Raw genomic sequence first — 23734 nt, forward strand, 5'->3', positions numbered from 1 at the left:
AACCACTCTCACTTTAATGTAATTGCTCCAATTAAATTTTCCAAAGCACCGTGAATGTCACTGTCTAGGTACACAAAAAGGTTTGGAGCAGAATTAAAATTCTTCTGGGGAAACAGAGCCAGCAGCCTCTCTTGCATTATCTACTTCCCGTCTTCTGTTACACCTGGGCTGCTTTGTTTATCTGGTAGGTTCCTTCTCTGCCAAAAATATACTTAGCATATTTACTCCTCTAATTACCATTGCACAGTCTTCTCAGAGGAACTTGGAAGGGGGGGTCCCCCACACGAAGAACCAAATGAGGAGAGGAGTGACCTATTACTCAGAAATTCCTTGAGCAGAAATTTGTAAGTTACAGTGGGCAGAAGACCAAGCAAGTGCTGAGGCAGCCATGGCAAGAGAACAGGGCATAGGGTCAAAAGATAAGAGAATCTGGAAAAACTATAACAATAATAAATGGGTGGTGTTTTTAGAATAGTTTTAAGATTTTCTATGTTTTAGAGAAAGATGAAGTGGAATAGAAAGCACAAAGACTATAGGATTTACCAAGAACTTACCAATTTTCTTTTCCAAGTCATTAAATAGCTCAATGATGTCTTTTTATACAAACCATTTACCATTGGTCTTTTATAGGCAAGTTTACTTGGTAGTAACTAATCTTTCTTTAAGACCCTTTTCTAAGTGTTATCTTTCCCCTGGTCTTATTGAGCCTTACTTCCATACAATATTGTAAATGGTTACGTCTCTCACTTAATTCCAAGTTTTTTAATTTCTTAATATTTCCAGAGAAAAAATAAGTAGTCTTTTCACAGGAAACAACACACAAAAATTTAAATACTTTAAAAGTGTGTTATGGTTAAAAAGTACAAAAACAAAATAGAAATCCTTGAAAAATCAAAAGATTTAAATTTTAAGAATTTATATTTGTTTATATTACTTGAGACAAAATCATATAAGCATTTAAATATATATATATGTATATATAAATATATATATTATACATATATACATATATAAATATATATACATATATATACATATATACATAACATCAAGAAAGTGAGAGTTTTCATTTAAAAAATATAATATGTTGATCATGTGCTATTCCATTCTCCATTAAAAATTGCACAAGAAGCAGAAACCAGAACATTTTTATTCAATGATTCCCTTTAGAGTCTATGGCAGAATCAGGAATCCAAAAGAGGTGCAACAAATATTTGTTGAATGAATGAGTGAAGGAAGGAACACCTGGAGGTCCTGGGAGACTTGCATGCTGGAGGGGCCATGGAAGCTTCCTGTACTTTCCTCAGACCTTGCCCCATGCATTTCTTCCATCTCACTGTTCCTGAGTTGTATCCCTTATAGTAAACCAGTTATCTAGTGAGTAAATGGGTTTCCTGAGTTCTGTGAGCTGTGACTAAGGCAGGATAGAAAGGAGTTAGGGAAAGCTCCAGACAAGTGCAATGAGGCAGTAGAAATAGACTTCACAGGCCAATCAGCCTCTAGGTCTTCTCATCAGAGCCCCAACCTCCAAGCATGATCAAAGGGAAGATGGCTTATGACAGGAAATTCCTGCCGTGGACACAGAAGTCAGCAACAACAAAGACTCGCTGAAACCAGATCATCCAAGATGAAGAAAAAACTGACCTGAAACCATACCAAAGCTCATTTTATGCCATTATAATGAAAACTGGTACCCAAAGTTAATGGGGGGGGGCCATGAGGGACAAATACCATGACACTTCTAGAAGGAACCATTTTAAGACCAAGACTTCCCCCTGTCCCTCACCCCCTACCAGAAGGTAGAGTCAGAATTAGGCTCCACAAAGTTCAGAAATAACCCACCCTTGGAAACACATAAAACCCCAAGAACTGACTGACCAGAGGCACAACTCACAAGTTCACCCTTGTCCACTCCATATGCACTTTTGCTTCTTTCACAGAGCTGTGTCCTAGCCTCTCTGTCTCTACCTGAATAAAACTTGCTTTCACTCTCACTCAGACTCACTCAGACTGACTCTTCAATTCTTTCCTGTGTGAGCCCAGAGCCTGGAGGTCTGGTTTGCTGGGGCAAGGCCAGTCCATGATACTGATCTGGTAACATTCTAACAAATTAGTGAATCACATGGAGGGGATCATAGGAACATCCGGCTTATAATCAATTGGTTAGAAATACAGGTGACTCAATGATTAACTTATGGAATCTGACTCCATCTCTGGGTAGGTAGTGTCATGATTTGAGTTAAATTGTAGGACACTCATGGTGTCCTGAGCATTGCTTAATGATGTGTGTGTGTGTGCGGGGGGGAGGGGGGAGGTTAAAATACCACTCATACTATAAATGTTAAAGTTGGGTCTCAAAACAATAACAAAAAACACTTAGAACACAGTAAATAATAAATAAAAATTTCTAGTATTTCAACTATTTGGGAAAAGAAAAGTAAAATTCCATAATTTCTTTCTTACATTTAGGACATTCTAAAATAAAATAACACTTCCATTACTTCTTCCACAAAAAGAAAAAATGTTTTAACATCTTAATTCGTGAGAAAAATGCAAAGCCATACTCTCTAGTTATCTTCCTTTATCTTTAGAAAGATTTGAACACTTTAAAAAATAAATTAAAATGCTTTATGTAAAACACAACCTGTTTTATCTTAAAATTATAATTTATGTAACTGCTAGAGGCCTGACACACAAAGATTTGTGCAAGAATAGGCCTTCCTTCCCCTGGCTGCTGGCACCACCTTTGCTCTGGCCAGAGCCGCCTTTCGCCTTGTTGCATCAATTTGCATATTCCATCCTTATTGGTGTGGGCACTGCCATTTTGTTGCAGAGTTACGGTCAATTTGCATATTCTGTCTTTATTAGATAGGATAGTTCTTCCTTATATTTCCACATTTTCTTTTACATTAAAAAAGACCTCGAAATACACCATGATATGTGCTCTTTCATTTTTCTTCATTTATTCACCCATTTAGACAACAATTATGCAACACTTAATAAATACTGGACATTCTATGAGCAACTGAGGGGCAAGGGCAGCAATGAGGAATAAACCTATGAAGGGATGTAGATAAACATGTCATCGCAGTTGTACGCAGTTGTATAAGTGCTACAGAAGAAATGTTCAGGGTCCAATGTAACTCTAATGTGTTTACTCATTCCTACTCTTCCAGATGAAACTTAGATGGTAAGGAGTAATCCAGAAGAGTCTGGTTAAAGCCAGCCCTGCAGAAGGAAGGAAACATGCAATGCCCCAGAAATAGAAAGAAGTTGGTTGAGTTTAAGAAACAAAGGGAAGGCTAGCATGGTTGGCATTTTGCTGAGATACAGTCTAGTGACTTGAAGGGACACCTGTGGAAAAAGTAGGCACCAGATTACTCAGAGTCATATAACCCAAATTAGCTACTTTTAACATTATTCTCAAAAAAAAATTGGAAGTCATTAGTGGCTTTTAAGCAAGAAAATGGTATAATCAGATTTGCAATTTAGAAATGGTTCCTATGGCTACTGTATGGAGGACAGGTTAATGGGAGGGGACAAGAATGTACAAAGGTGTCCAGTGAGAATGCCATTGTAGAAACTTTTCCAGTTACATGAGGATGAAGAGGAAAGAAAAAAATGTTTGACATCTATTTTGGAGGCAGAGCATAAAAACAAATGGTGATTTCTGATACTAGGAAACTAAAAATCATTACTCCAATCTCAAGGAGAAGGAAATGAGTCCTCAGAAACATATGTTCTAAGGGTTCATAAATCAGAGGGTCCACTATTTGGCAGTCCTTTAAGTTAAAATTAAATTGATATTAAAAATACTTTAAGAGAGATAGCTGACTCAGTACTGTTACTCACCCAATACTTTTAGTTCTCCCAAGGGCATGCTTAGGACATTTCCCTCGTAATGATAGCTTCAGTTCTGTGCTTCACTTAAGCCAAGGAAATAGGAGTATAAAAGCCACCTGCACTTCTGAGCTTTAAGAGCAAGCACACTCTTTTCCCTGTTCTATTTCCCTTCAGTAAATCTAATGGAGGCTGTTCCACCAGCCGGGCTCTCAGAATAAAAGCAACATGGAACAGATTCCCAGCCAAACTACGATGGACGTGTGGTGGAAACAAGTGATTCACATCTGTTACTCTAAGTCACTGAAAATTTTCGAGTTGTTACTGCAGCAAAACCAATTCTATTCTGACTGTTTCAGTATATATCATTATTCTCATTTTATGTTTTGAACACTGAGGGTTCAGAGAAGGTGCAAATAATCACAGAGAGGGATATAGAACCCAAGTCTATCAGAACCAGATACAATGCCTTCTCAGGGCATTCTCTAAATATTGCAAATATAGAAACCCCGAGATGAGCCCAATGAATACATGGAGGCAAACAGCAGAGCTATGTCAACACTATGAGGAGCCACTGGCTGGCTTGTGTGGAACCGAGAAGGGACCCAGAGAATGAAAGTTCTCAGGAGAAAAAGGGATTGCAACATCTGTGCTGACACTGGTTACTTTAAAGAATTATTGAAGCTTGGAATGTATTTTAAGACGGGAGTTAATAAAAGGGTGTCAGTGTGTAAGTACATAAAGTTTGAGATAATCAGATAAAAAGTGGGCTTTTTTATGTCAAAAGAGATACAGATAGGTACACATAATAATAGCCATTGAAGTCATAAAAATTACTCTAGCTTTAATACTTGTCAAAACAATCCCTCTGTGTCAGAAAGGAATTTTACAACACGTGTCAGTGTCAGCTGTGTGGCAGTAAAGAGCCCAGTTTCCACGGATGTGGGTTTAAATGGTCCCGCTGCCCTCCTTCGTTCTCTTTTCTTTAACAGTGGTTGTTAGAGAAGATCAACATATGGCAAAGTTGGCAGTAAAACATCATTAGTGGAAAACACCCACAACTGCAGAGAGTTGAAAAAAATTTAAAAATTACAAAAACCTTGAGGGTTCTGAGGGTGTACCGGTTTGGAGATATTGCTGTGTCTCTAACCCGAAGGGGCTATTAGGTCTGTTCCCTCAGCAGCATTCATTCTGCTATTGAGGTAACTATTGCTGCCACAGTGAGTGGTTCAGGGGGAGCGGGGACATGCAACCATCAAACCATCACTTCTGATTCTCTGTGCTCCCTGAAGAGAGTCTTTCTCACCAGATTTCCTCATGAGCTTGTAATATTGGTGCTTCTCTAGCCATCTTTCCATAAGGATAAGAAAAAACAACAACTTGAAAACCAGTAAGTGGGAAACAGAGAGAAACTGGATCTGATGGTGTTAGAAGAACGCCCACACCAAGTCACAGCCTCAACCTGGGCTTGTGTGCTGGGTGAGCAAATAGAAATTTTCTTTTTCTGCAAGCTTGTTTGAGTGAGTTTGCTGTTAAGAGGGAGTCACTTGTGGCTAAAAGTCATCACTGATGAAGTACTCTCACCGTTGATTATCTCTAAGAAGAATATTCTATATTCAACTTTTCAAAATCCTAATTATCAATGAAACATACTTAATCATCTAACCCATAAACACTTTTAGAGTTCCTTCTTTCTTAAGGGGATGGAGTTGGTGAGTTATATGAGCCGTAGCCCTCAGGTAACTCTTCATTGACCTGTTAAAGAAAAATGAGCAGGTAGTTGCCATGTAAGGCAGTGAGGGCAGAGATGTGGATGCCACGGGAGCAGAGATAGGACAATTCACTAAGCCTGTGCGCAGTGAAGACGTCCTGGAGAAACTGATGCCTTGTGTCTGTTTCTGGGTACAGAGCTCAACTTGCACATTGGAGGTTGTACTCTGAGGACCTGCTCCGTCATTTCAGCACACAGAATGCAGCTCCCTGAATCCTTGAGGGGGACATTTTCTGCTGTGTGGGGATCTTACTTTCCCAAGAATGCTCTGTTCCCTTCCATATGTTTTACTGCTCAGTTCAAAGCTCTACCCTAAAGTTTGTAATTTCTGGAAACTGCTTTCCCACATCACCACAGATAATCCTTTCTCCTTGACAGCTCTGCGTCCCTGTACCTCTCCTGTTCCAATGTCACAGATTTCCTCCAACCCTCTGTTCTCCTCTGTTCTGGGTCACATGACCATTTCCCCTCTCCCTGGGGTGTGGATGTTAAAGCCTGATCCAAGGTTACGGAGGTGCTGAGGCCAAAACAGGGCACCCTTTGGCCTTCTTGGAGCCTTTCAAGGTCTCTTCAAATAAAGGTGATATTTTAGACAGTAAGTGAGAAATCCAGTGCTTTTAGAAACAAATTCAGGCTGGGAAAAGGGAATTAACACCAAATGTTTAAAACTGCTCCCTTAATTATGAGCTTTTTGTTCTTGTAAATATGTGTTATCTGCTAAAGCTCATATGTATACATTACCAAAAAAAAAAACAACAACAAAAAGATAGAAAAAAAGAAATAAACCTAGAAAAAATAGTTTTATTTTAATAAATATTTTCAAAATTCAATAGATTTTTTAAATAAATTATTGCTTGATATTGCTAGATAAATAAAACATTAAAAAATAATTACACATATATGAAAACATTTGTTCTCACCAAAAAGTTATTAACTGTGAAAGTGGTATTATAAAATTACCTGTGTAAATATACTTATCATATTACATATTTTAGTGAGACCAAAACTTTTATAATGTTAATAAATAAAATAATATTTTAAAGACTATTCCATCTTATCATTTACTGCATTTGGAGTATGTTTTATATTGTAATGTATTTATATATACATACATTCTTCATAAATAAAATAAATATACATGTATTTATGTTAACATTTAAAAAAAGACCTTGCCATTCAGTGTGTGATAAAAACAAACAAACAATTAGAACCACTAATAGATTCTGAGGAAAGGAAAAAATGCCTTTATGTCTTATTCATTGTTTCATCTATAGAGTTTAGCAGTATGCACCACACATTCTAAATGCCTAATAAATATTTGATAAATGTATGTATAAGTGGTATTCCTAGGTAACATTAGAATATATATTTTCTAGGTAACATTTCGAGGCAACATTTTATTACCTGGAAAATATCATTATTATTAGAAAAATCATTATTTTTCTAGGTAATATTGTGATACTTAGTACGTGTTACATTGTTGTTTGTTTGCATGGCTATCTCACCACCTACATTCTTACCTTCTGGTTCATTTTAAACACTGAAAAACTGTTTCATGAATGAATGAATGAACAAGTAAATGTACAAGCACTAGTACACTTATGCTGTCATTTCCTGTATGGCAGACAGAGCATCATCCTTACTAATGAAAGGCTAAGTAGTTGTCACGCCCTCACGCATGATGCCCTCACGCCATCACAAGATGGCTGCACGCACAGCGGGGCATACACAGATGGGCGTGGCAGAGCTGGGCTTGAAGCTGTATGTGCAAGGGTGCTGGAGGGAAATTGACCAGGAGGTTCATGGGGTAGTCCCACGGGGCGCTGGCGCAGGGCAGGACTCTGGGACTCGGAGGAGTCCTACAGCCCTGTGGGGCGCTGGCCCCACAGGCTAAACATTAGGGCAGAGGGCACCACCCCACTCCACCTCCACCCAGGGGAAATGAGTTTCAGCTTCAGTGTCAGGATAAACCTGGGGTAGTGGGAGCTGCCCACACTCCACATCCACCCCCAGCCTTGACCTGTGGTATGAACATGACAGAAAACCTCCCTGGTCACCGCCTGGTCCCCTACCCTGAGCTTCTCCCCACACAAGAACAGTGATTTCATTTCCTGATAGGGGCAGTGACCTCACTTCCTGACGATGGAGTCCAACAGAACGTGGAACCCTGGTAGCCAGGCAGCCACATTCTAAAACAGCCCTTACCCAGCTCATTTGATAGAGACATTCCCACCAAGGTATGTTCTGCTATTTGCCGCAGTGCCACTGCCATGATAGGCAAAGAGCCAGCCATGACAGCTTCTCCCACTACTGCTGCGGCTGGCTCTGCACTCAAGCCCCGATGCCTCTGGCCCCTTTCATGGGGGAAACCAGAGGTAACTCAGGGAGGTCCAGGGTGGTTTTCTTAGAGCCAGGCCACCATCCTCATCCCCCTCACCTTCCCTGTGTCCCCTGGGTCGCAGGCCCAGCGGGGCTGTGGGACTCCAGGACTTGGGGGAGTCCCACAGCCCCTCGGGGCGCCAGCTTTGATGCTGAGTTCCTGCAGGTGCCACCACAGACTCTGACTGGAGGGAGGAGGGAGCCGGATACCCGCACCCAGGACTTGGCAAATAGTGATGTTAAAATATTTATTCTAATTATCCCTTTCAATGTGCATGTATTCATGCACAGGGCCACTAGTTTCATAATAAATGCCTTCATAATAAACTGCAAAAGACAGAGACATGATTTCAATTTTGCATTTATGTATCTGGTGACATGAAGGCATGGATGTGGAAAGCTGGGAAGTTTGAGGGAAACTCAAAACCAGAATTTGCTGAAAGGTAGAAGGAATTTTTAACTAGTAAAAAACAAACAAATAAACCACAATCATTTACTATGTGATTAACTGCAGTGCTCCAGAATTTCAATCTCAACTGTTGGGAATAGATGAAGAAAATACTTCTGGAATCCAGGGGGCACACAGTAGGAATGAGGGACTGAGTCCTTTTGGTAACGGACAATGTCTGATTAAGATGCATGGCCCACTTTTTAAGAATTTATTTGCAGTGGCTCAGAGGCAAACACACTATTGAAGACTAGCTTTTAATGTGAAGCACTGCATGAAAAGCTTCCCTCAGGGACTTTCAATGGACATCTAAGAGAAGAGTAACTGTTAGATCTTTTAAGATGGTTTTGCTGGCCTTTACATCATTTAAATGGGGTGGAATTTTTGTATGGCATTTTCTAATCATGACACAGCCTGAACAAATGTTTAGTAATGTGGATTGCATTAGTATATTTAAAACAAAGTCATGAGGTCCGTGCAATAAAATGTTAACAATATAAATCATTTTAGCATAATTGATTTTTTTACCGCAGGATTATTTTTATGTTGAGCATAGCAAGGAATAAATTCTTCCGTATACTTAAGGGATTTCATATTTGTATCCCCAGGCACTTGGAAGGAAGAGATGTTCCTGTCTTCTCCTGTAGAAGAAAGATTTTCCCTGAACATCTCTCTCCTCTAGTTTTACCTGTTAGTCCTCTCTAAGGAGACAGAGAATTGGTAGGTACAGTCACTGGTTCACCATTATCTGTTGGGTGGAGATAAACAATCCAATTTTTCAAGGCAGGAAATTTGGTTTACTGCTGTGCTCGTGCCCTCCCTGACAACTGGGAGATGGAGATCCCAGGGTTTCTGCTTAACATTACAAATAATCCAAAGCCTGGATTAATATGTGTGTGTGTGTGTGGGGTGTGTGTGTGTGTGTGTGTGTGTGTGTGTGTGTGTGTGTAGTATGGTGTGGTGTGAAGGAGGTTGTCCAGGTGATAAAAGCGAAAGCAATATTAAAATTCAATATTGTTAGCATTTTTCTAAGTCCTCCAATACGGCATTTATTGGACATAATGTTAATATGTAGGAATCCATCTGAATATATTATTTGCCTGTCTTAGTTGTCTAATTCAGGGGAAAAACAAAAGGGTGTTATTTATTATTTGCATTACACTACTTCTGTTTTATTTGTTTGTTTGTTTGTTTTTACCTCTGACAATTACTGTTCTGCACCGAAACCAAATTACTTACACTGTCCATGTATTCCCATCTCTCACAACATTGTACCTTTGCACGGACTGATATTCAAGTCTCCTTTCTGTTTATAATTATTTATCTTTCAGGACTTAATGCATATTTGCTCTAGGACAGGAGTCCAGATCTGATGGTCCAGTTTTTCTAGAAAGAAATACTGTCAAGCAACCCTGAACCCAAATTTCTTCTCTAAGACAAAATTCTGCAAACCACATCCCACAGGCCAAATCTGACCCATCCCATGTTCTGCACATAAAGTGTTATTGGAATATAATCACAGCCATTCAGTTATATATTATTTATGACTGCTTTTATGGTATAATAACATAGTTGAGTGAGTAGTTATAACAGGGACCACATGGCTCACAAATCCTCTAATACTATGTAGCCCTTTATAGAAAATGTTTAGCAATCCCTACTGAAGGCAACAATTGTCTGAAATCAAATAGCAAATATTTCCTTCATAAAGAGGCAGTGTTTTATAGTTCACCATAAGCCCTATCAATACCTACTGTGTTGAACCTTGAGCATGTCATTCATTTATGTTCCCAGCCTGGCTTCTATTAGCATGTGAGCATATGGAATCTTTCCTAAAGAAGATTGGCTTGATGAACACAATCTGGGATGAACATAGTTCTATACTATTTGTGTAGTTGTAGTTTATCATTTACAAGGTTGGGCAAAAGTAGGTTGATAGTGTTCATATGGAAAATAATATAATAATAAACAATAATAATATAAGAATAAACTCTGTATTTCATCTACTCACAACTATAAGCCTACTTTTCCCCCACCCTGTATATTTTTCTGCAAGGACTTCCTATCTTTTTGTTCATTATAGATATGGTTTTCTTTACATTCTTGAGCTTAGTTATAATAGTTCCTATAAAACGCTTGTTTGGATCATCTCACTCAGTCCTGATCTCCATTGATTGTTTTCTCTTGAAAAGTGTTTTTAGCATCTTATTAATTTGTGTTTTGAGTAACTTGGGATCACATCTGAAATATCGTTAAAATATTTTGTAGAGGGCTTGTAGAGATTATTGTTTTATGTTTTATGGTAGATAATTAACTTGGGTTAAACATAAACTTATCTTTCCTGCAAGAGGGGAGCAGTTAAAATTTTAGTTGGTTTCTTTAAAACTTACTTTAGGGGTCATCCAAATATTTGCCTTCAGTTTTGCTATCCAATTTTGGCCACCCAGAGAGTTTCAGACTTATGTACTCTATTAGTATTAAAAGCTATACAAATGCAAAACTTATTCAGTGCTGTTCTCCTTTTCAAAATGCCAGTTCTCCTTTCTTATCTTCCTGCTTTAGTTTGCTCTCCAGTGCCTTGAGTTGGAATTATTTATTCTGTCCAAAGTTTGTTGTTATGTGAAAGTTTGATTGGAGCCATTTGAATATTAGTAGGAGTAAAACCACTAAATAGTTCTTTACTTGTGTGTTTTGTTTTAACCTTTTGGAGGTCCTCTCCTAGAATCTTCCACAAACACCATTTTCCTTAATCCTCACAATCACCCGGTCAGTTTTAGTGTGCCCCTATTTCAGACTAAGAAACTGAAGATCAGGGAGATCTAGCCAAAGTTTCATGGGATGCAAGATACAGAAACAGAATTCAAGTCTATGGTAGACCTGTCAACAGTTGTTCTGTAATCATGCTACCTTTTTTCCCTAAAATGTGTTGTTATTGATTTCAGGAACAGTAAGGGAGAAGGAGAGATAAATAGAAATATTGATGAGAGAGAAACTGATTGCTGCCTCCTGCATGCCCCCCTACTGGGATTTGAGCCATAACCAGTCATATGCCCTGACCAGGAATCTATCCTGCCACCTCCTGGTAAGGGATGGATGATGCTCAACCAACTGAGCCAGACCAACCAGGCTCATGCAACTTTTAATACATAATCTGCTGGTTTATTGCTTAAAGGCTTCTATGATTTCTGGGGTAAGCTAAGAGCCATAGATAAGGTGCTCTGCTCTGATGTTAGAGCAAATAATTCAGAAACAAACAAAAACAACAACAACAACAAAGGTAAAACAATCTAATTTAATCCTGTATTTTTAATGACTGTATTGTATTTTTGTTCTACCCTTCTTAATCTTCAGATCATCTTTACTTGAAAGGGTGGTATAAAAGATTCATATTTTCATCTAGTGACATATGATCTCGCTCATCTAGGGGAAATGATGAACAACATAGACTGAGGAACAAGAACAGAACCAGAAGCAAGGAGGCATCGATCGGACTATCGGGCCTCAGAGGGAGGATAGGGGAGGGTAGGGGGAGGGTGGGGGGAGGGGGAGAGTTCAACCAAAGGACCTGTATGCATGCATATAAGCCTATCCAACGGTTAAGTTCAACAGGGGATTGGGGCATGCGTGGGGAGAGGGGTGGGATGGGAATGGGGGGATGAGGACAAATATGTGACACCTTAATCAATAAAGAAATTAAAAAAAAAAAGATTCATATTTTCACTGAAATGTTTCCCCACTGTTCACCCAACTCTAATTGTGAAGTGTATGAAATGTCCTGGTGTATTCTTAGGCATTAAATGTTAAACCTTTCGAAATATGTTGAGAATGAGGCAGCCATGAGATGTTGTCATTATTTTGCATTTTCCATTAGCAGAGAGTTAAATGTATTTCTTTTAGCTCCTTTCAGATGAGAATGGCACAAGGTGGGTGTTTCCATGCATATAATCTATGCTATGGTAACGTCTGTACTTGTTTGCCTACCATACTTCCCTGTCTTTCTTTTTTTAAAATATTTTATTGATTTCAGAGAAGAAGGCAGAGGGGGAGAGAGTTAGAAACATCAACAATGACGGAAAATACTGATCGGCTGCTTCCTGCATGCCCCCTACTGGGGATAGAGCCTGCAATCTGGGCATGTGCTCAACCACTGAACCATGCGTGCTGGTCCTTCCCCAACTTTCTTTTCTGTCAGACAGATTCACTGGACTGTCCAAAGGAACAGGAATGTGACCCAAAGTGGCCTAATTATGTACTTTCAGAACTTGGAACTAGAAAACTCATAGGGACTGAAGACCATTGAACAGAGCAACTGAACAGGTAACTGTAGAACTTGGAGATTACCATGCTGTCCTGGTAACCCTTCTTCCCACATGTTGCATTTATAGCCTTACTTCTGATTTTGTAAGTAACTTCAGTTTCTTTACATTAAATGTCTCTATTCTTACAAGAATATTTTTGGACTCATTACCAATAACCAAAATGCCATACTATAGACAAAACACACATGTTCAGAAGGGGAGGATGTTGTGAATTATATAGATATAGTATAATGGGAGCTTGAAATTATTTTTTTAATTGTCTCAATTGCCTCAGTTCCCAGGTTATATTTTGAAGAGAAAAAGATTAGAACAATGAAGGTGTTATTAGTCACCAGATTTGGCAAATAAAAATACACAATGCCCAGTTAAATTTTCATTTCAGATAAATAACAAATGACAGTTTAGTATATCCTATGCAAGTATGGGTAGTATATAGTTATACCGAAAATATTTTTTGTTATCTGAAATTTGAATTTGACAAGGTTCCTGAATTTTATTAGGTAATAACATATTGGCTAGCATAGCCCCATAGAATTTCAAAACAATCTCCAACTTGCTTAGGTAATAGACAGTGATCAAATAATTTTCTATCAACACTGACTTGACTCTCATAAAACTTTCACTGAACCCACTAATTAGATGTCATCAAACAACTTTACCCTGTACTCCTCCTTAAGAGTAGGGAGTGACCGTTGCTTTTTTAAATAATCTGTCTGTATAATATGATGTTGCAAATAACCCATATCTCTCTCTCTCTCTCTCTCTCTCTCTCTCTCTCTCTCTCTCTATATATATATATATATATATATATATATATATATGTAATATGCAAATTAGGCAGGGACTCCGTAACGGGTCATGACAAGACAGGAGGAGGTTGTGCGTGCAGGTGAGGCCAGGAGTGGAATGGAGATTTCCACTCCTGCCTGATCCGGCGCGGTGGCTCGAGTGGCCCCAGAGTGGACACAGGCAGGGGGGACAGGGGACACTGTGAGTCAGACGTGGGTCCTGGCCACCTGTGGCGCCAGTCCAGCCTCCTGCGGCACTGGTCCGGCCTGACTCCTGCAGTGGCCAGCGCTGCGTGAGTCAGACGCAGGTCCCAGCCCCCCACGGGGTGCCTCCTCGCATGGTGGGAGGTGGGATACCTCCTTGTGTGATTGAAATCACACACTGGGCCTCTAGTCTTATAATATTTCCTGTTTTCAATTTTGGCTGTGTCTATGGAAATAAGATTATCAATCAACTTTTGTTATAGAGAAAAAGAAAGAAGAACATCTATGGAAATAATTCTATAAATTTTTGTGCATCCCCTACTTGCCATCCTGAGAAAACACACACACACACACACACACACACACACACACACACACACACACACACACTTTCAGGAAAGCATCTCTAATAAGAATAAGTAAACAGGAAGAAAGAGGCCTGCTCAATTAGATTCAGGGGGTTATAATGCTAGAGACAAGGACAAAGAAAAGGCCAAAATACAAGGAAGAAAAATAGAAATGAAAGAATGAAAAATAATAAAAGTTACTGCTGAGATATTAAAGAGTATGGCAGGATACAATATAAGACTGGGTTCAAATATTAATTCAAAAGTAGGTTCAATAATACATTTACACATACCATGGGAGAAGATTAGTAGTTGAGGGGAAAATGGAAGACAATACAACACTCACTATTCATTAGCTCCTTCTTTTGAGCCATATCAGTGGTGCATGATGTTATGTGCTAAAGATTCATGAGATATCTCAAGGGACTGGGGCTATTAGTCTCAACCAACAATAAATAGGTCTAACACTTATTGACAATATTTTTCTAGGTTAAGCCTCTTTTTTCTAACATTATGTGAAGAAGGATTATAAGTGGGATGCATCCAAATGTCTCAGGAAAAGGATGGTGCTAGCCTCTCAGAGGGAGAAAGCTCAGCGAAGCTTTATATTTCCAATAAAGTCATCTGAATCCTTCCTGCCAGAAGGAACTCCAACATACGCGCAATACATCACTGCTGTGAGTTTACTTCAAGCCCAGAAGTACAAGGGGGTGGATGAACATTCTTCTGGACTAAATTCAACATTATGGTTCCTGCAAAATTGACCATAAGTAAGACACATGGAAAGTACTTGAGGCTGTAAAATTGAGGAAGAATTTGCTGAGCAATGGCTGTAGATACTGCTTATGCAACTGGCATCTGCTTGAAAAACTGGATAACGATAAAAGCTACAGAAAATTGCAGAGTCTGAAGTGTATGACGGCGGGGAACTGAATACATTGCCCACATCAGAGTCCCAGCCCTAAGAGGTTAAAAAGATCTTGGAGAGTCACCTCTTTGAAGTCACAAATGGCTGAGACAATGGTCAAAGCAATGAAAGACAGTCAAGCCACGTTGTAGTTCTTACCTTTAAAAAGCGGGGTGTAGAGAAAGAAATTCTGTACTTGTTGCCAGATGGAGCTGTCTTCTGGAATACGATTTCATGCATTTACCCACAAGTTGCATGCCCAAGAACATGATTTATGATCTCTGATCATCAATGTCCTTAGCTGTAAAACACAGATAAGCCTACAATTACTATGAGGATGACATGAGATCATGAATATGAAGTAGGTGGCAGGTAAGCAGCATCAGTAAATATTTTTCATCTTCTTTAACCCAGTTATATTAGAGCTGAGGTATCCTTTTTAATGTTGTGTTAATTGATCAATTAATATACCCACTATACAGGTTCTATACTAATCTCTGCAACAAGCAATAAGATTTTACATGCACTTCACAATGTTATGGAAAATTTAATAACTTCTTGACATTTGAAGAGATTATCTTGAAGAATTTTTTAGATTGTTTCCAGATGTCCTTACATTTGATTGTTAGCTAAACCAGGAACATCGGGCCTCTTGGCCACATTCACTTTTCATTGGAAATTGAATACTATTTGGTAAAGTCAAAAGCTACCCTTAAGTTTGGCACTTTGGAATATAATTTGTTTTCAACTTGGAAGCTTAATTAATTTTTTTCCTTGAAACAAAGATTAAAAATAATATGTGATTTGGCTTACTAATTTCACTCAGGATTTGGGGAATCTCTGTGGATTTCCAATCATCTTTTTTCATTTTTAAGTTTTCTAAAGCTAGTATTGATTGTAATTTCTTCCCCAACTCCCCACCAATTTAATAGATGAAGATATTGAGTCCAGAGAGTTTGACAATGATTTCACAATGGATAATATTCCAGCTCAGAATGCTATAGGTCATCTGGTAACTAACTTTCATTAGAATATGTTGCTATTTTTTTCTCTCTCTGAAAATTGATAGTCTCTTTATTTCCCTTTATTATTATTTTTTTAGTGCACAGATGATTTCAATGAAAAGGTAGTTTTTATGCTGGTTATTCGACAGAGGCCTCCAAGTAATAATAATCTTGCCCTCATGGGGGTCTGCCTTTCTATCTATCTATCTATCTATCTATCTATCTATCTATCTATCTATCTTATATATGTGTATATATAGTATATATGGATAATTCTCATGAATAATATAGCTATTTTTTCATGGTTTTCTTGATTTTAGAGAGAGGAAGGGAGAGATAAAGAATATAGAAACATCAATAATGAGAGAGAATCATTGATTCACTGTCTCCTGCACACCCCCTACTTGGGATTGAGCCAGCAACCCAACCATGTGCCCTGATCAGGATCTGAACTGGTGACCTCCTGGTTTATGGGTCAATGCTCAACCACTGAGCCACACCAGTTGGGTGAATATAGCGATTTTCAAGTGAAGTTATAAGTTTTTCTGTGTGTATTATATTCCATACAACTCTATACCTTATAATGAGTTATATTTACAGGGTTCCAGCGTATTTCCAGAAAATTTGTTTATAATCTCAAGAATAGTTTAACAGGTACAGTTTTTATTTAAGAGAGTTAATACCAATATCCCATCACTATGTCTGTCATTTACAAACTTGTTTGGACTATTGGTCCAAATGGATTTCATTTAAAAAATGTTCACAATTAGAAAATAGGTTGCTTAAATAAATTAACAATTACAATAAAGGGAAAAACACACATTTTGAATTATAATTTAATCATTATAAAGCAGAGAATTTGGTTTGGTAAATCATTTATATATAAAGTTTTCATTCACGAATAGATTTGATAGTATTTTCAGTTTCTCTCTCTCTCTCTCTCTCTCCCCCCCCCCCATCATCTCTATTGAAGAAAACTCTGGGATTCAGATGAATTGCATTATCTAAAGGTGCACAGTAAAAGGCTATGGGTGGGGGACTTGAGGGGAGAGAGTGTCAGATTTCTAGGTTTAGCAGACTTCCATTCCACTATTCTTTCTTATTCCTTTGACATTGGAATGCAGTGGGAAGAAAGTGGATAAAATCTTCATTTACAACCCCAAAGATATAGTCAATGACTCAAGTAGCAGCTACAATACCTCTCTGATATAAAATTAAAAAATAAATTTGTTGTAGAATTTAAGAAAAAGTATAATTGATTTTTGCTGAAACATAGTTTATGTCAAAGCAGAGGGACAGTATAATGGTGGGAATATTGACACCAATGCTCTCATGGTATGGACATTTCCATCAGGAAGAAGTAAATTAAAACAGAACTAGAATTGCTTTGAATTAAACATGGAAGGAACTGAAGATGAGAAAAGTTCCTTGCATGGGAGTACGAGATCCACAAGTTGCTTAGGGAGTGGAAAACCATACAGATGAGCTAGGTCTTTAACAGAACTGACGGGAGCCAAATGTGACTACAGAGATGACACATTGTGACTTGACACAGAAAATTAAGAACAAAAGTAGCACTTTGGCAAGAAAAGAATAAAAATAGAGCCCACAGAAGGAGGTTAGTCATGCACTGGGGACTGCCCCCTCAGCAGACAGTGTGAGAAATTAGATAAACATGATCTCTGAATCAGACAGATCTGAGTTTCCATTATAGCTCCATTGATTGCTAGATGGATGAGACTAGAGAAATTTCAGGACTCCATTTTTAAAGGAAATTGTAACACTAGTTTCACAAATTGAGGTGGGGATTGCATACAAACAATCCTATAAAAGTTTCTGTTCAACCAAAGGGCTTATATGCATGCATATAAGCCCTTTGGTTGAACAGAGGAATAGGGACACATATGTAATATCTTAATCAATAAAGAAATTTAAAAAATACAAAACTAAAAAAAAAGTTTCTGTTATACTGCACCTGTTGCGAACCCATAAAAGACTGCAATAACTTTTTACATTATCACCATTACCACCATCACTACCTCCACCACTAACACCAACAACACCTGCATCACCACCACCACCACCACCACCACCACCACCACCACCACCACCTGATGCAGATGAACTCTAAGAGGTTGTCTCTCATCACACAAGATGAAAAGTTAAATTCAGACATATACACATGGATAAGAATTCACCTCTTCATTAATAAGATACAATATCTGTCTTAATGAGTCATGTCTATTAAAGATTTTAAGAGGAGGACCATACTATTCTCATAAAGCATAAACAAAAACAAGGTTTTTTGTCTTTTCTGAAGAAAAAGATTCTTCATCAGCCATCTTAATTACTCACAATCTTTCTCTTCTTTTGACATATTTTTTTAACATTTAATATTTTGTATGTAAGATTTAACCAAGATTTCCTAAGAGTTTATTCAACCTGCTTCAAATAATTGTTTCTGTTTTACTTATTATTTGCCTCCTTTCTCTCTTTCACCGCCACATTTTCTTCCCTCAGCATCCCTGCAGCACGCACGCTAAACCCTAAGACCTTGTCTCCAACTAACTCAAACCTAATACAATAAACATCTTTGTAAAACTAAGTCCAATAAATGGGAAAATGTTTCATCACGTTGCATTTTTGTCCTTTTCTAAGTTTCTTTTTCTTTTCTCCAAATAATCATTGAACACTTACTCTGGTACAGGCGTCGTTTGAGGCACTAGACATTCTAAGATGATATGATATGATTTCACCGCACTCAAGGTGTTTACTTTGCAGTAGCGAAACATGCCAAGGCTCAGTCTCTACAGCCCAACCTCTCCTGTGTCTCCTGGGAGCCTTTCTGAGTGTCACATCCACAGAGCATGGCAACCTCTTTACTTTTTCCTTAATAGCAACATCCAATGACTATATCACATTTTAATTATAAAACTTGCTCACCCAGGGTGGCCTTGATCTCCATGGGTGTTATTGGCACTAGGATGGCCATTTCAGGGGTGGCACCATGGACAATCTTGTCAGGGAACTTACAGGACCAACATATGGCTCTACAGAGGCATCTTTTCAGAACTTTAGTCCCCAATTCAAGGGACCCTCAGTAACGAGACAGCTGATTCAAGGGCAAGAAAAATTCCAAACATAGAAATTTCCTGAGAATCAGAGCTCAAGAGAGCAAATAATACCTGTGCGATCACCAAATACAACTACTCATTTTAGAGTAAAGATATGGAAAGGAACCCATATTAGAATCACCCATGCCCATTAGCAATGAAGTTGAGGCATGAATATGGGTATTCTAATACTTAATCCAATGTGGTTGACAATGGTAAGAGATTTTGTGATTAAAATTAAACACACAAACACAAAACTATTGCACTCTTAAAAGAAAGGGTGGGAGGGCAAGAGAGAATGTTCAGCAGTTATTTACACGTTAAGTATAGGAGTAACCTGGAACAGAATGTAGTATCAATCGAGAAAACCATTTCCATCACCCTTAAATATTGTCTTTGGCTTTTTAAAAATTGTCTCCTGGTAGCAATGAAAAACATTAAAACAAAAATATGTTTTTCCCCATATCACCTGAAGGAGAATTGAGACCATACAGTAGTAGAGAGAGAAGCAGGTTCATTTTGAGTGGTGTTTTTACTTAGTTTCTTAAGTCCTTGGGCAGGTTGATTCTCATTAGTTCTGTGCTTAGGTAATTCAGGACAGCTCAACAGTTTTTACGGTCAACAGCCAGGCTCTCCTATTTCTTTGGTTAATGAGGTGAATCCCCTTAGAGCACTTGGGATAACAGACATTTCTCTGACCATCTGCTTGTAACTTTGACACCAAGTGACAAGTACAGTCACTCCAGAATAAACTAAGGGTTAAATCAAAGTTTTCCATTCTTACCTAAGTATTTAAAAACAAAGGATCTCCTACCCTTTGAGACAGCATGGAGGGACCTGGAGAGTATTATGCTAAGCAAAATAAGCCGGTCAGAGAAAGATCTCACTCATATATTGAATCTAATGAACAAAATTAAACTGATGAACAAAATAGATCAAGTGTCACAGAAACATGGAACAGACTGTCAAATCTCAGAGAGAAGGTGGGAAAGGATAGGGGTTAAGGAGGGGGAGAAGGGGAAATTAAGGGGGTGGGAGATCAACCAAAGAACTTGAATGCATGTATGTATAATCCATGGACACGGATAATAGTGTGGTGAAGGCATGAGGCAGGGGATAGGGGTGGGCTAGAAGGGGTCAATGGGGAAAGGAAGGAGACATGTGTAATACCTTCAACAAAGATTAAAAAATTAAAAAATAGAATAAAAACAAATATCACAGCATGGCCTTTTGGCTGAATTATTCACATAATTGCTTCAACTCTTCACATCATGATTGTGAAATATTGCCTTGTAATTCTTATATTAACGTGTCTTATTTCTAAAATAACATTCAAATACTTCTTAAAGTGCAAAGTAGACTGTGGCATTAGTAGGTTAAGTTAAAATGCAATTAAAGAGAGTAATAATTCTCATTCTGTCAGAAAGAGTGTAATAGAGACGGAACCATATGAGAGCATTAATTTGGGAAGAAATTAAAGAAAAAAAGATTACTAACGTTTCTAGCAATCCTACTGCCTTAGTCTTTACCACCTTGCTCAACATTGCTTTAGCTTTCCGCTTTAATAGTGGAAAACTCTGAGGTCTGACATGAAATAGGCTATTTCATCTGGGATGGTTTAAGCTGGCCTAAGGAGTGACAGGAGAATATAGCAAGCAGTCAGTGCTAATGACAGCACACCATTTTTATAGACTAAAGGTCGAGCAATGAATTTCAATTATAGAGTGTCAGGATGCTCAAATGCAGGTACCTGATAACAAGTCAGGAGCTCACAGTTTCTGTAAGACTTCTGTAGAATTTCAATAAAGCTCTTAGCCCTTAGCACAACCTTTTTTATACTTTTTTTCTTTGCCAGAAGCTAAGAGATGTAATCTTTCCTGAGCAACTCCATCTACAGCCCCCTTCAGCCATCATGTTGCAATAGCTAAATGAAGCATGCTTTTCTAACATATGGGCTTCCCCTGTGGCTCATCTTCCAACATGTTTGGGAGTGACATAGAGAGTGGGCATAGATTCTCATCTGCCACGTTTAAATGGAGTTTTCCAAAATGTATTATTAGCTCAGCCATAGGGAAGGCTCCCTGATGGCCTGATAAGGCCATTTCCTGCCAAATATTTGAACAGGTTGCAGAGGGGGGGAAAGTAATGGTAAGGGACCACACTACTCAGTTGAAATTGAACAAGATTTATGCTCAAAAAATAGTAAATATCGCTGATTCTATTAAGTTCACTCTATATTGCTCAGGGGATATGGTTAGGAAAGGCAAAATGAGAGCAATCAATGTATTTCATCTTTTTATGTTGAAATAAATGATAAATGGGTTGAGTTTACCATCCATTTCACTTAATATTTTTTATTATAACATGCCCAAAAGACAACTTTTGATTTCCCTCTCCGAACTTGCTGTACCTGCAGTTTCTTGGTTGTAGGCAGCTCCTTGCAGATGCTAATGCCAACAGAATCTAATTCCTCCTTTTTGCTCACATACTCCATAGACTTCCCATTAGGAAATCCTGTTGTCTCTGGCTTCAGAAAGTACCCAGAACCAAATAATTTTCACTCCCCTCACTGCCACCATTGGGGTACCATACACCAGGTTTACATATATATTTTAAGGCCACCAAAAATTGTGGGCTTCCAAAGAAAAACTGGGAGAGAGAGAGAGAGATGAATGCATGTATTTCTACAGTAGCTACTATACAGGCCTCTTTGCTCCTACTTTTGCCCTCTCCTAACCCTGCATCTTTTTTCAATACAGCAAACCAATGATCCTGAGAACATTATCCTTTGAACAAAAGATCATCAAATGATTCTTTGAACATACATTTTATATACAGAGAGAGAGAGAGAGAGAGAGAGAGAGAGAGAGAGAGAGAGAGAGAGAGAGAAACACTATGGAACCCACAGTTCCCACTAGTATCCTGAACTTATTAATTATATTTATTTTTAAATTACAATGTATGAATTATCTGTATTCGAGCATTTGATCTTGTGTTTTTAAGTGCCTTGTGATTTCTATGCAATGCCTTATATTTTGAATTAGTAAGTATAGAGACTCTTGGGAGTGTTATCTACTCCAAAGAACACAAGTTATTTTCTGGCCTGCAGATGTAGTGCCCCCTGTGTATCTTGACAGCTTGTCCTGGGTTTCTCTTGGCTGTATTCAGGCTGTTGTATTTCAGTTTCCCTCTTAATGGGAGGGTTGGTTGTGCCAGCCATGTTCCTTCCACCTTTGTAGGCTTGAACTCCAGCCTTCATCTTCTTAGCAACATCTGATTGTGGAACTTTCCGCCCAGTTCTTCGTCTCCAGGCTGCTGTTTAATTCCAGGTTTCTTGGTCTTGCCTTGTGCTGCAGCACCTTTGGGTTTGACCAGTTCTTCAAGGAAACAGGATACAGAGAAATGTTTGGCTCGCTTCTTTCCAGTTCTCTCCTCTCAAGGTTTCTGTCCTTTAATCCCAGTTCCTTTGGCAACACAGGGCCCTACTCTCTGCTCAGTAAGGAAGATGAGCTCTCTCCTGGGGTTCCATTCCTCCTTTGCTGGGAGTTTGTAGAAAGCTTCAGGGAAAAGATGGGTGGATGTTGGGCTCATGTTCCTGTATTTGTCTTTTCTCAAGGATTTTAGCCCTGCAAGTCCTGGCTGCAGTGCCTTTCTCTAATGTGTTCAGGTAGGTTTGTTCTAAAATTGAATTGTGTACAGTATAGTTAATTCCAGTGGTAGGGTTAGTCTAATTCAAGTTACTCCTCATGGCCAGCCCTGGATGTCCACTTTGTCCTGATTTTTAATCATTTTAGTCTATTTCATTGGTATTAACAATTTTAGCCTATTTTATTGGTATTAATTTTACCTTATTTCACTGACTTTTACTATTTATGCCTCACTGTTCTTCTCCCACCCCAATTTTGATATTAGAGGTCAACTCTGTTTTATAGACTCACACTGTTTTTATTGGTTTATACTTTCCCACCATATTAACTCTAAGTCCAGATCTTTCCATTGCATTGAAAATGCACATCATAAAATAATTGACAATTTATGGTAAATTAAAGGGTACTGACAATAAAAACATAAGCTTTTCTCCAAATTAATTTAAAAAAAAACAAAAACACCCACTGTTTCAGTATACCTCAGCTATTGATCTTTCCTCCTAATTTGAGGACATGCCAGGAAGAAAATGGCAAGTGTTAGAGAGCTACAATACAGGCCAGAGAGGTTTAAAATATCCACAGACATGAATCCTCTCACCTAATGTCTCCAAACTACCTCTGTGAATGAACATATTTCCTGTTAAACTTATCTCAACAATGTAGGTATATTTTCAGATAGCCAAGTTATGACATAACAAAACAAAGCTAAGACTAATCTCTTCATTTTAATTTGTCCTTGCTTTTTTAAAAAATGCATTTTTATTAATTTCAGAGAGGAAGTGAGAGGAGTGTGAGCGAGAAACATCAATGTTGAGAGAAAGTCATTGACTGGCTGCCTCTTACCCACTCCCTACTGGAGATCGAGCCTGCAACCCAGGCATGTGCCCTGACTGGGAAACGAACCAGGACCTCCTGGTTCATAGGTCAATGCTCAACCACGGATCCACACCAGCCAGGCTGTCCTTGC

General features: G+C 38.5%; 1 long non-coding RNA gene across 1 annotated transcript; it reads left to right on the forward strand.

Annotated features, from left to right (window-relative positions):
• Positions 1-12635: 12635 nt before the first annotated feature.
• Positions 12636-15253, forward strand: LOC129147705 (uncharacterized). Its single transcript, XR_008554974.1, has 2 exons — positions 12636-12755; positions 14586-15253. It is a non-coding gene; the product is annotated as an uncharacterized LOC129147705 (long non-coding RNA).
• The last annotated feature ends 8481 nt before the right edge of the window (positions 15254-23734 follow it).

This window comes from Eptesicus fuscus, chromosome 21 (genome assembly GCF_027574615.1).
Source record: "Eptesicus fuscus isolate TK198812 chromosome 21, DD_ASM_mEF_20220401, whole genome shotgun sequence".
Classification (NCBI taxonomy): Eukaryota; Metazoa; Chordata; class Mammalia; order Chiroptera; family Vespertilionidae; genus Eptesicus; species Eptesicus fuscus.